Here is a 12,935-nt window from a genome sequence, read left to right on the forward strand (position 1 = left end):
TGGACGTCTATCTCTCAAGATACAACGCTTCACACGTGTACAAGGAAGCATTCCAAGTGTACACGTATAATCGAACTTTTATTGTGTTTGTACTCTTAAGAACTCACGAATAATCTCTTGAAAACAAAAGGTGTTATGAAACAAAAATAAAAATTCAAAAATTAAATGATCCTAAAGAGATAATAAATGAGAATTAGAAGTGTCTCTCTAGATAGTCACTAAGACTGTTGAAAAGTGTGTTTTAATTGTGATTGTTTGAAAAATGGGTTTTTCACGTGCACCCATTTGAGGCTTAAATATGAGATTTTCATCCCCTTACGCGCCCATTGCATGTGCATACACGCATTAAGGTTTTTCAGACCAATGGGTTCAAATCCCTCTTAGAACCCATGGGCCCTCATGTGCGTGTAGACTTTTCCCACATTTCTCTCACTTACTACAATATGTAAGACCTTCCATATAAGAATTACACTTTTCAGTTGTTTTTATACAATGTGAGACTAAACTATTTACATCACAACTTAAAATAAAATCACTTTCACTTCCACTTATGTTCAAACATTGGGGTAAATCCCAAATTTTTCCAACAAAATCTTACCAAATTAGTAAGGTTAGACTTACTAAGAAAAAATTTAAAGTAAATAAGTTATACCACTCAATTAAAATGAAAGAACACAAAAAGATTTTTCACCTGATTTCTATAATGTGCTCAAACAATGGAATGGGATTTGCCAATATATCATTTGTCTGGCATTTGTAAATATTTTTCCTTTAATCAAACAAATTCATTACAAAAAATATTATTTTATTTTTAAATGGTGTGTATTGTATAGTTATTGGTTATAGTTGTTGAGAATCATTATTTTATTATGTATTTTATTTGTTGTGTTTGACCAAGTGGTTAATGCCTTTGTTTAGTGGTTAAAGACGTGTCGGGTTTATATGAAGTAGTGTTAGTGGTTGATGCTTTTGTTTAGTGGTTAAAGACATATCTTATTGTTGATGGTTTATAGGAAGTAATGTTAATGATTAATGATTTTGTTTATTAGTTAAAGACGTGACTTATTTTTGCTAGTTTATAGGAAGTAATGTTAGTGGTGAACACTTTTGTTTACTGGTTAAAAATGTGTCTTTATTATAGGAAGTAAGGCTAGTAGTTAATGTAGTAGTTTGTTTGTTGGTTATTTTCTTTTTGATGTAATGCCTATTTATAGGCTATTTTTATTCAATGAAAGGTACAGTTTGCAAGAGCATCAGTTTTATTTCTTAGACTTTTATGTCATCTATTTTGTAAGAGTGGTATCAGAACAAGGTTAAGAGAGTGAGAAAACTAAAAAGAGATAGAGAGTTTGTGAGATAGAGTATTTAAAAACAACTTTACTACTATTTCATTTTTCTTTGTTTTCTTTTGCAGCAACAACAATGATTAATGGCATCTGATAACTTTTTACAGCTAGCTATTCCTCGTTTCAATGGTCAATATGATAATTGAAGCATGCTAATGGAGAATTTCCTGAAATCCAAAGAATATTAGCAAGTGGTTAGTACTGGGGTACCAGAACTAGCAGCTTATGTGGTTTTGACAGAGATGCAGATGACATAAATGAAAGGATTGAGGCTAAAGGATTTGAAGGCAAAAAACTATTTTTTCCAAGCAATTGATCGCTCTATCTTGAAAACAATTCTAAGAAAAGAAACTTCCAGGCAAATTTGGGATTCCATGAAGAAGAAGTATCAAGGATCTGCAAGAGCAAAGAGGCAGTAGCTTCGGGTACTTCATACGGAGTTCGAAACACTTCGGATGAAATCGGGAGAGTCAGTCACAGACTACTTTTCACGGATGATGGCAATCGCCAATAAGATGTGAATCCACGGTGACTAGGAGGATATCAACATAATTGAGAAGATTCTTCAATCCATGACACCAAAATTTAATTTTGTTGTATGTTCTATAGAAGAATATAAAGATATTAATGAGTTGCAGAGTTCTTTGCTGGTTCATGAGTAAAAATTAATAAGCAAGAGAAAGAGAAAGAAGAGCAAGCATTGAAGGCCTCAATTGACAACCACTCTTCGACACTGAATAAAGCCGGAAGAGGAAGAGGAAGAAGAAGTTGGGGTCGAGGTAATGGAGGTAGAAATTATGGTCGAGGCAATGGTAATCAAAGCGGGGGTCAAGGCAATAGAGATGGAAGCTGCTGGCAGTATCAAAATTCCAAAGTTAATAAAAGTCAATTAGATTTTCAAGGCAGTGGTAGAGGCCGAAATCATCAATTCAACAAATCCAAGGTAGAGTGCTACAAGTGTCATAAATTTGGTCATTATCGATCTGAATGTTATACAAAGTTGCCTAACTACAAAGAAAATGTGGAGAGATCGAATTTTGTAGAAAAAGAGGAACCTAAGACCCTGTTGATGGCTTACCATGAGAAGGAAGATCGTGAACCAAATGTTTAGTATGTGGACACAGGCTGTAACAACCATATGTGTGATAGTAAGTCTTCATTTTCTTATTTAAATGAAGGTTTTCATACTACAGTGAGTTTTGGTGATTGTTCTATTGTGAATGTCATGGAAAAATGTGATATTAAGATAAGAACCAAAAATGGTTTTGTAGAAACAATCTCTAATGTATTTAATGTTCCTGATCTGAAAAGTAATTTGTTAAGTGTTGGTCAGTTGCAAGAAAATGGTTATGTTATAACTATTTAGAAGGGAGCTTGTGAAATATATGATCCTTCAAGAGGAGCAATTGCAATTGTTTAAATGAGTCCAAATATATTGTTTCCATTGCAGATCAAAAATGTCCAAACTTGCTTAATGGCTAAGGTGGATAATCCATCATGGCTTTGGCATTTTCGCTATGGCCATTTGAATTTTGGTGGATTAACAACTCTTCAACGAAAAAATATGGTGACGGGTCCTCCTCAAATTACTACTCCTTCTTAAGTTTGTGAAGAATGTGTTGTTAGCAAACAACATTGCAATCAATTCCCTCAAGGAAAGTCATAGAGAGCAAAGAATGTCCTGGAACTAGTTCATTCTGACATTTGTGGGCTGATAAATTCATCTTCTAATGGGGGTAAAAGATACTTAATTACCTTCATTGATGATTATAGTAAGAAAACGTGGGTTTATTTTTTGCAGGAGAAATCTGAAGCTTTTAGTACATTTAAAAGCTTCAAGGTGTGGGTTGAAAAAGAAATAGGAAGAGACATTAAAATTCTCTGTACTGATCGTGGTGGAGAATACTGTTCAAAAGAATTTGAAGCTTTTTGCGATAAGGAAGGCATTCGAAGGGAACTTATAGCAGCCTACACACCTTAGCAAAATGGTGTATCAGAGAGGAAAAAGAGGACCATCCTCAACATGGTGAGAAGCTTACTGGCAAAGGAAATACTCCAAAAAGTTTTTGGCCTGAAGTAGTAAATTGGAGCATTCATGTGTTGAATAGAAGTCCTACTTTTCTATTCGAAATATGACACCTGAAAAAACTTGGAGTGGGAGGAAACTAACTATGGATCATTTTAGAATTTTTGGTTGCATTGCTTATGCATATATTCCAGATGAAAAGAGGAAAAAGGTTGATGATAAGGGTGAAAAGTGTGTCTTTCTTAGTGTAAGTGAAGCTTCAAAAACATATAAATTATTCAATCCACTCATGAAAAAGATTATGACCAGCAAAGACATCATTTTTTATGAGGAAGATACATGAAATTGGACTAAAAATGGTCCAAAGCATCAGCAAATTTCGATTACTTTTGATGAAGTTGAAGACAGATTTGAACCACATGTGCAGTACTCTGATGCAGATCATGTAATTGATCAATCTTGTGGTGAAAATTGGACTAGAAAACAATCAGATTGATGATGAGCCACGCCAAAGGAAGTGACCAACTTGGATGATAGACTATGTAAGTGAAGATGACTTGTCTGATGATGACCCAATTGCCCATTTTGTTTTGTTTGCAAATTGTGATCTAGTTACATTCCAAGAAGCTGTCAAAAATGCAAAATGGTAAAAAATCATGAATGAAGAAATCAGATCAATCGAAAAGAATAACACCTGGAAGTTGTCAAATCTTTCAAAAGGATAAAAATCCATAGGTGTTAAATGGATTTACAAAACAAAACTAACGAGAATGGTGAAGTTGACAAGTACAAAGCTCGGCTCGTCACAAAAGGATACAAGCAAGAATTTGACATTGATTACAAAGAAGTATTTGCTCCATTAGCAAGGTGCACTATTCGATTGGTACTCTCCATGGCTGCTCAAAATTCATGGTCTTATTTATTAGTTAGATGCGAAGTCGGCATTTTTGCATGGAGGGTTGGAAGAAGAAGTCTATGTTGACCTAACCCCTAGATATATGAACCAAGGCTATGAGAATCAGGTATACAGGTTAAAGAAAGCACTATATGGACTAAAACAAGCACCAAGAGCTTGGTACAATCGTATAGATGCTTATTTTACTAAGGGAGGTTTTATTAAATGTCTATATGAACACACACTTTACACTAAATATGGTGCTGATAAAAAGATTTTAATTGTGTGCTTATATGTTGATGATCTCATTTATACTAGTAATGATAAAGCCATGCTTGCTGATTTTAAGAAGTCTATGATGAAAGAATTTGATATGATAGATTTGGGATTAATGCACTATTTTATTGGCATTGAGGTAGTGCAATCATCTGCTGGTGTTTTCATTTTTTAAAAGAAATATACTCTAGAAATTTTAGACAAGTTTAAAATGAAGGATTGCAATTTAGTTTCAACTCCAACTGAACTTGGTCTGAAACTCATAAAGAATGGAGCAGGCAAAATGGTAGATGCTACTCTTTACAAACAAATTGTTGGGAGTCTTATATATTTGACAGCAACAAGACCAGATATCATGCATGCTGTAAGTTTAATCAGCGGATACATGGAGAATCCAACTGAAGTTCATCTCTTAGCTGCAAAAAGAATTTTTCACTACTTGAAAGGTACTGCAGATTTTGGAATTATGTACAAAAGTGGTAAGAATTCAAGCTTGATTGGGTTCTCAGATAGTGATTATGCTGGAGATCTTGATGATAGAAAGAGTACTTCCAAGGCTGTGTTCATGTTTAATTCTGGAGCTATTACATGGTCTTCCAAGAAGCAACAAATAATGACTCTATCAACTACTGAAGTTGAATTTGTCGCAGTAGCATCATGTTCATGTCAAGCTATCTGATTGAGAAGGTTGCTTGAAACACTTTAGATTCAACAACTAGATGCAACAACAATCTATTGTGATAATGTCTCAATAATCAAGATTTCAAAAAAATCAATTCTACATGGAAGGAGCAAGCACATTGATGTCATATATCATTTTTTGCGTGATCTTTGCAATGATGGTAAAATTGATTTGGTGTTCTATAAGAGTGAAGATCAAATGGCTAATATTATGACTAAACCACTTAAGCAAGCTGCGTTTGAGAAGCTTCGAAGAATACTTGGAGTTTACTCTTCGAAGGATGTTATTTAAGGGAGGCATTAAAAAAATTGTTGAAGTTCATTTATCTCTAAACTAATTTCTGCAGATATTAGTTTTAAGGGAAGATATTAGTTTTAAGGGAGGATGTTGAGAATCATTATTTTATTATGTATTTTGTTTGTTATGTTTGACCAAGTGGTTAATGTTTTTGTTTAGTGGTTAAAGATGTGTCTGGTTTATAGAAAATAATGTTAGTGGTTGATGCTCTTGTTTAGTAGTTAAATACGTGTCTTATTGTTGATGGTTTATAGGAAATAATGTTAGTGGTTAATGCTTTTGTTTACTGGTTAAAGATGTGGCTTATTGTTGTTGGTTTATAGGAAGTAATGTTAGTGTGAACGTTTTTGTTTACTGGTTAAAGACGTGTCTTTATTATAGGAAGTAAGGTTAGTGATTAATGTAGTGATTTATTTGTTGGTTATTTCCTTTTTGATATAATGCCTATTTATAGGCTGTTTTTATTCAATGAAAGGTACAACTTGCAAGAGCATCAATTTTATTTCTTAGACTTTTATGTCCTCTATTTTGTAAAAATAGTATAAAGTCTGGCTCTCCCATGATCGTTCGTGAGAAAGAAATCTACGAATGAGACATCTAACCGTTAGATTTGAATAGCGTCATGTGCCACGTCACTTGCTCACAACATCACACTTTCATTCACACCTGCAATCCAAATCAAAAGAAACTCTCCTTCTAACGGTTAACTTGTAGCAATAATCCTCCCCACGAATGATAACTCTAACGGTAAACTATCTCATTCGTATACTTCTCTCCCACGAACGACCTTGGGAGAGCCGGACTCTATAATATGTTGGAGTGGTAATATAAAAGCTCTAAATTAATTAATAAGAATCTTTCCTCTTTGGACGGCTAAGTCCTTTTTTGTATGTATTTAGTACACACTATATACAATTATAGGTTGACCAAGTATTTTAGCATGCTTGATGGTTCTAGACATTGGATCCGAGTGTTTTCATTATGATCCAAGACTCATGCGACGAAGAATTTGGGTTTCCAACCTTATGAGCAAATCCAATGGCTAGAAAGCGTCTGTGAGGCTATTTTTTTAGTGCGTAGGTCCACAACACGGTTTGATGTTCTAACGATAAAATTCTAATCGGGTTTGGGCCCAATGATCTTGTCTGATAGAGAGGCTATTTTTTAGTACGAAGATCCACATGATCTGATGATAAGATTCAAATCGAGTTTGGTATCGATGATCTTCTTGAGTGGGTCCTTATTGGATCTCAATATTTGGATCCAAATATGATATATGGTTATGTCTATCTAATTGTGTGTTTGAAACTAGGTGGTCTCATGACTTATCTTGTTATAGGTTGGAAAATTTCCGTAGGTGTTACGATCATAGGGACTAGTCTCATCCCAAAAAGGTGTGGGAAACCTTGCAACATTAAAAAAATAAAGAAAATAAATTTGTATAACATATTTGAATAAAATATATAATATAATTTTAAATAATGCTAAAGTGACCTCAAGATTGGACCTCACATTGCACACCAAAGTGTATGGGAACTGTTATGAGATGTCTAGTATCCTCTTTGGGCTTGGACTTCAAGAGGCAAGGCAGTATCAGAAGGGACCTTTCCCGATGTGGAGTGGGCGCCCCTGAGGCAAATTTTTTGGATATATATATATATATATATATTGTATTTTCAGTAGAGTTTTATTATTATTTTTACTCTGTGAGGTTCCTTGCAGCTATGGACAGAGAGTCTGTAATCTTTATTGTTGATAGTGAATTATTTCTCCCTCTCCTCCGTGGACGTAGGCAATTTGTCGAATTACATAAATCTTGTGTATTCGTTTTGCTTTCTTATCTTTACTCTTGTTACGCTTCCGCACAACATGAATCATAGATGCTTTTCCTCTTTACACATAATTGAATCGGGTCCCTATCAGACAGGAATCGTGCAAATCAATCAAATAATTATCCAATGGAACATTATCAAATTGTATCCTTATTTGATCCCAAATCCACGATCCATGTCTGAATTATCCAACCAAAACCACCTGAGGTTTTGTTTCCAAACCGAACCAAGTCTAATTTATAAAGAGGGTCGGGCCTGGTCTAAGGATGCAGCCTTATTGAGCCCTTATAAGATGCGGATTGTTAGGACTAAGCATGCCGATCTCAAATTGTAAGCAGTTGTTCTTCTGATGGGCCAAATGCCATTGGGCCTATCTTGGATTTAGATTTTTCTGAGAAAAGACTCTCCCAGTTATTAGGTTTTGGCTGGTTTCTAGGCCTGATAAACATTAGCATTTTTTTAGGCAATATCAGCCCAGTCCATTATAACAACCTATTTTAACCAATTTAATCTTTAATTGGATCCAAAAAGATGGTTCTGAACCCGGCCCATGGAAAACCAATGCATTTCTTTGAAGTCTCCATTGCTTAATTTTTGAGTCACAAAGAAGGAAAAAAAAAAGGGTGAAACGTTTCCCAAATTCACAAGTCCTTTTAGCACAAATGACATAACAATTTGAGCCTCTTTTTTTTTTTAATAAAAAAAATAAAAAAGTGAAAAACCCAATGCAAAGCATGGTTTTAAAACTCGTTTTGACGTCTCCCGAGTTGCACCGGATGAGTTTTCCAACTTAGGCGATACATCTCGATCTCGGACTAGTTTTGAAACCATATTGCAAAGTCCCCCCAAAAAGATGTAAAAGCAAATTTCAAGCTTTTTGAACAACTATGAAAGATCCATAATCATTTAAACCTTTCGGTTCTTTCCTACTCTACATATATTTTTAAGAACCCCCTTAAGCCTTTGGTTTTGCTTTTGTTGCAATAATAATTATATTCTAAATAACCCCAAATCTTTAATAAAGATTTACAAAAGTAACCTTTTTTTTTATATAAAAAAGTACATCTGGGCACATTTGTAAAATTAGCAGTCTAAAATGGACTGTTAAGGAACATTTTATAAAGTTACACTCTTTCCTTAAAAGCATAGGCATTTGGATCTACTCTCTTCCTTTGTTTTCTAAGCTAAGCAACATGACCTTATATATATCAACATCCCTCTTCATTTCTCTCTCACTCACTTCAACCCTACAAACTGTAACACTAAATAATTTCCACAAAATGGGAAATCTCAAGGACAGAGGAGAAGATTTGAAGCAATTGTTTAAAGCCCTCAAGAAAATGATCAAGCAAGGGTGGCACAAGGCCAAAAACATTGGGAAGAAGAAGGAGGAGATCCATAGAGGCTATAGGAGAGCGTGATTTGAACTGTTAAACTTCTTTATTTCCGCTAATCCATAGTTCTTTTTTTAGATGGGGGGGGAAGAGGGGAAGATTTTGTTATCATATGGGATTCATTATTGCGGAGGAACGAAATCCCATGGTTTCATTTGTTTTCTTGTATCTTAGCCCAATTTAGAGGTGCTCTCTTGTTGGTTTGCTTTGATTTTGGTAAAACTATTATGCTTGTTAAAAAAAAAAAGGGGTATAAACAATATCATGGCATTGTGTGTGTAATATAAGTGTTGTCGTACCTTTTTATTTTATTTTTTCAGGTAGACACAACCGTGTCATTGTGTGTGGATGACTCGTACAAAAGTTGATCTTCTATTGTCTATGGATGGCTTAAGCATGTAATATTGATGCGTGGAGAGCTGTTTTAGTTTTTTTTTTTTTTGGTCTCTTTTTGAAGTCTTTGTCCCCATATACAATGTCTTTGCATAAGTTGATCAAGATTTGGGAAAATGGTCGGGGAGAAAATCCATTTATCATTGTCCCTAGGTGCAATCAAAAATTGGCAAACATTTTAAGAGGAAATCCATTTTTTCCTTATGATGGTTTCTCAAAAAGTTTTTTTTTTTTGAGAAAATATTTTCTTTAAAATTATACCAACTATTAGTTAAAATAGATAGAAGGGGAACCCACAGTTACTTGGGGAAAAAATGTAGCCCAATAAAACTGAAATATCATATATTTTCAAAGAGAACACATGGTAGTACTACCTTTCTTGCTAAGCAGGTGAAGTAAGTGGTTAGTGACGGCATGGTGAAGGCTGGTTTTGAATCCAAATTGTGGTAACAACCCTCAAATCTATTATGTCCAAAGCCACGTCTTATATAACGAAACACCCATTGCCCCCAAAATTTTGTCAAATCCTCTCCCCTAATAAAAATAAAAAAGGACATCCTATCCCCCAAGTTTCTCAAATGGTATATCTCTATGTCTGTCTCTCTCTCTCCAACAAATGTTGGGTGTAGTGGCCAAGACCTCCCTCCAAAAAGGGAAAGGTCTTGAGTTCAAGTCTCCTTGAGGGTTATCAATGGATCAGATAAGATCTGAAATCCGATCCACTTAGATAAGTTCGAGTTTGGATTTTTGAATTTCGATAAGGATCTGATCCGATATCATACTGGCCTGATCTGGATTTGATCCAATTGTTAATGGATCAGACCTAGATCTTAATAATGAGTCTAATAAAAACACAATATGATAAGGCTCCAATCCAATCCTTGTTAGATCGATAGCAAATCGACCCTCATACGGACCCAATCCATTAACAATCGCCTTCTTCCATTCGAAACTTTTTATTTGTTATTCATCGATTTACTACTAAAAGAAACCCAACCCGATGTAAGACATCTCCATTTCTGGTTAGAATTTTAATAAAATTTATATTTCTAGTTCTAGTAAGATTTCTATTTCATAGTTATGTTAGGAGTATTATTACTTGTTAGTTTCTAATTTGTTTTAAATTTGTTATAATTAAAAGTGCTTAGAAGTGTCCAATTTAAGTTCTAGTAAGATTAGAAAGTTAGTATTATATTACAGATAAATTAAGAATGTTAATTTTTGGTATTTTACTGGGATTCTAAGTTGTTATGATTGAATTATCTACATAAAGAACTCCAAATCTAAAAATTAATAATCAATCATTTCAATTATCTTTTCTCTCTTAATTACTTTTTAGCTTTATGCTTTATTTTCTTTCAAGTTATTGTTTGTTTATCAATTGAATCTATTGATTCAAATTGATATTAAGTGTTCCATTGAACACAACCTATCGAATCTATTGATTTACATGCTTCCGCTATGTCAAGTGGTATCAGAGCTTTTATTACTATCCACATTCATGACTGGTGAAGGAGAATCCATCACTAAAATTGAATTGAAAGCCCAATTCAAGAAGTTTGTAGAATGTGAACTCTCAATTGTATTATTGTTAGTACAATAGGTTGATTCTTCAACTCGACATATTTTTTTTCCGGACTACATGCAAAGTGCAAGGTAAGTTGTACCAATTAAGTATAGATAGTGGAAGTTCGAAAAATATAATTTCAAGCCACATGGTCAATGCACTTAAACTATCCACTACGCGACACCCTACACTTAATTTTATAGGTTGGGCAGACGATGAGTGCAAGAAGAATGTCACAAGTCAATACTCTCTTTCTTTTAGCATTGGGTAATATAAGGATAATGTTATTTGTAACGTCGTCCCAATGAAAGCATGTCACATTCTCTTGAGAAGGCCTTGGATTCATGATAATGATGTCACTTACTGAGGCAAAGCCAATACCTATTCTTTCACGCATAATGGTGTCAAAGTGATCCTACACCCTTTGTATGCAAAGCCTAAAATTGCCCAACTAACAAAGGAGAATGAAACATGCTTTGTTTCTACCAAAATCAATGAGGACTTAAAGGAATCAAGCCAAGTGTTCTTGGTAGTAGTGCAACCTTCCAACTGAGACCCTTTTACTCAAATTTTCATTAAGTGCAGTCTCTCCTTAATGAATTTTTTCTTTTTCTTCCTTCGGAAATATCGGATTCATTGTCTCATGAGAATATACAACACCACATCGATTTGGTGCTCGATGCAAGTCTTCAAATCTGTCCCATTATAAGATGAGTTTGAAAGAGTATAACATATTAAAGGAGCAATTGAAAAATAACCTTGAAACTTCTACTCACAAGTAAAAAATTGATATCGATAGAAAATTCAAGAGGTATGAAAAATGAGAGTTGATCATGGTTTATCTTAGTAAAGATCGTTTCTTTGCCAAAACTTACAATAAGACCAAATTGAAGAAAATTAGATCTCTTCTTATCTTGAAGAAGATAAAAGATAATGCTTATGTGATGGATTTACCTGATGATATACTGTGGTCACTTAAATTGAAGTTTGAAGATCGTATATCATTGGAAATGGATTAAAACGAGAGATGAATGGAAAACAAGAAAAAAAAAATCTTAAAGAAAAACTCAATGACGAGTTTTTTCAAAGAAATTAGACCTAATAGAAGATATCTCCATTCCTAGCTAGACTTTTAGTAAGATTTTTATTTCATAGTTATGTTAGGAGTACTATTACTGGTTAATTTCTAATTTGCTTTAAATTCACTATAATTAGAAGTGTTCAATTTGAGTTTGTTGAATAATTATGTTTTATTAGAATTTTAGTCTTTTGTCCTTTCCATTTATTAGTCTTTGTAATTTCACTTTAAAGCCTAATTAGGGTTAGTGAAAGAATTAACTTTTTCTTTCCATCATTTTTTCACTTGGTATCAGAGGTAGGCTCCATCGTCCCCTTCCTCTCTCCCATCCTTTCCTCCTTGCTGTAATCTCATAGTCTTCTTCCTTTTTAAACCTATCAGCAACAGTAGGTGAATGTCTGGTGGGCTGCGGTAAAAGCTATTGGTTGGTTATTGGGCTGTGGCAACAACATATGCTATTTAGGAGGTTGTAGCAACAACAGTACTATTTTTTTCTGGCTGCCAGGCAACAACAGGTACTGTTTAGGAGGCTGTAGCAACAGTTGCTATTTTTTTCTAGCTGTTAGGCACTAGTAGGTGCTGTTTAGGAGACTGTAGAAACAGTTGCTATTTTTTTCTGACTGCCAGGCAACAGCAGGTGCTGTTTAAGAGGCTGTAGCAACAGTTGTTATTTTTTCTGGCTGTCAGGCAACAGCAGGTGTTGTTTAGGAGGCTGTAGCAACAGTTGCTATTTTTTTTAGTTGCCAGGCAACAGCAGGTGCTATTTATGAGGTTGTAGCAACAGTTGCTATTTTTTTCTGACTGCTAGGCAATAGCATGTGCTGTTTAGGAGGCTACAACAACAATTGTTATTTTTTTCTGGCTGCCAGGCAATAGTAGGTGTTGTTTAGGAGGCTATAGCAACAATAGTGTTATTTTTTTCTGACTGCCAGGCAACAGCAGGTGCTGTTTAGGAGGCTGTAACAATAGTTGTTATTTTTTTTTTGGCTGCCAGGCAATAACAGGTGCTGTTTAGGAGGTTGTAGCAACAACAGTTGCTATTTTTTTCTGGCTGTTAGTCCATTGTTAGAAGGGCACAACAACAAGTTGTTGTTTGGGAAGTTCTGGGGCACGTGACAGCCACTTGACCCCTGGTTGAGCCCTACGACA

General features: G+C 34.6%; 1 pseudogene; it reads left to right on the plus strand.

Annotated features, from left to right (window-relative positions):
• The first annotated feature begins 4,754 nt into the window (after window positions 1-4,754).
• LOC147381911 (secreted RxLR effector protein 161 pseudogene) lies at window positions 4,755-5,222 on the plus strand (annotated as a pseudogene).
• Window positions 5,223-12,935: the final 7,713 nt, after the last annotated feature.

Source organism: Akebia trifoliata, unplaced genomic scaffold, assembly GCF_017979445.1.
Source record: "Akebia trifoliata isolate Shusen 1 unplaced genomic scaffold, ASM1797944v1 Contig00135_ERROPOS630964, whole genome shotgun sequence".
NCBI classification, from domain to species: domain Eukaryota; kingdom Viridiplantae; phylum Streptophyta; class Magnoliopsida; order Ranunculales; family Lardizabalaceae; genus Akebia; species Akebia trifoliata.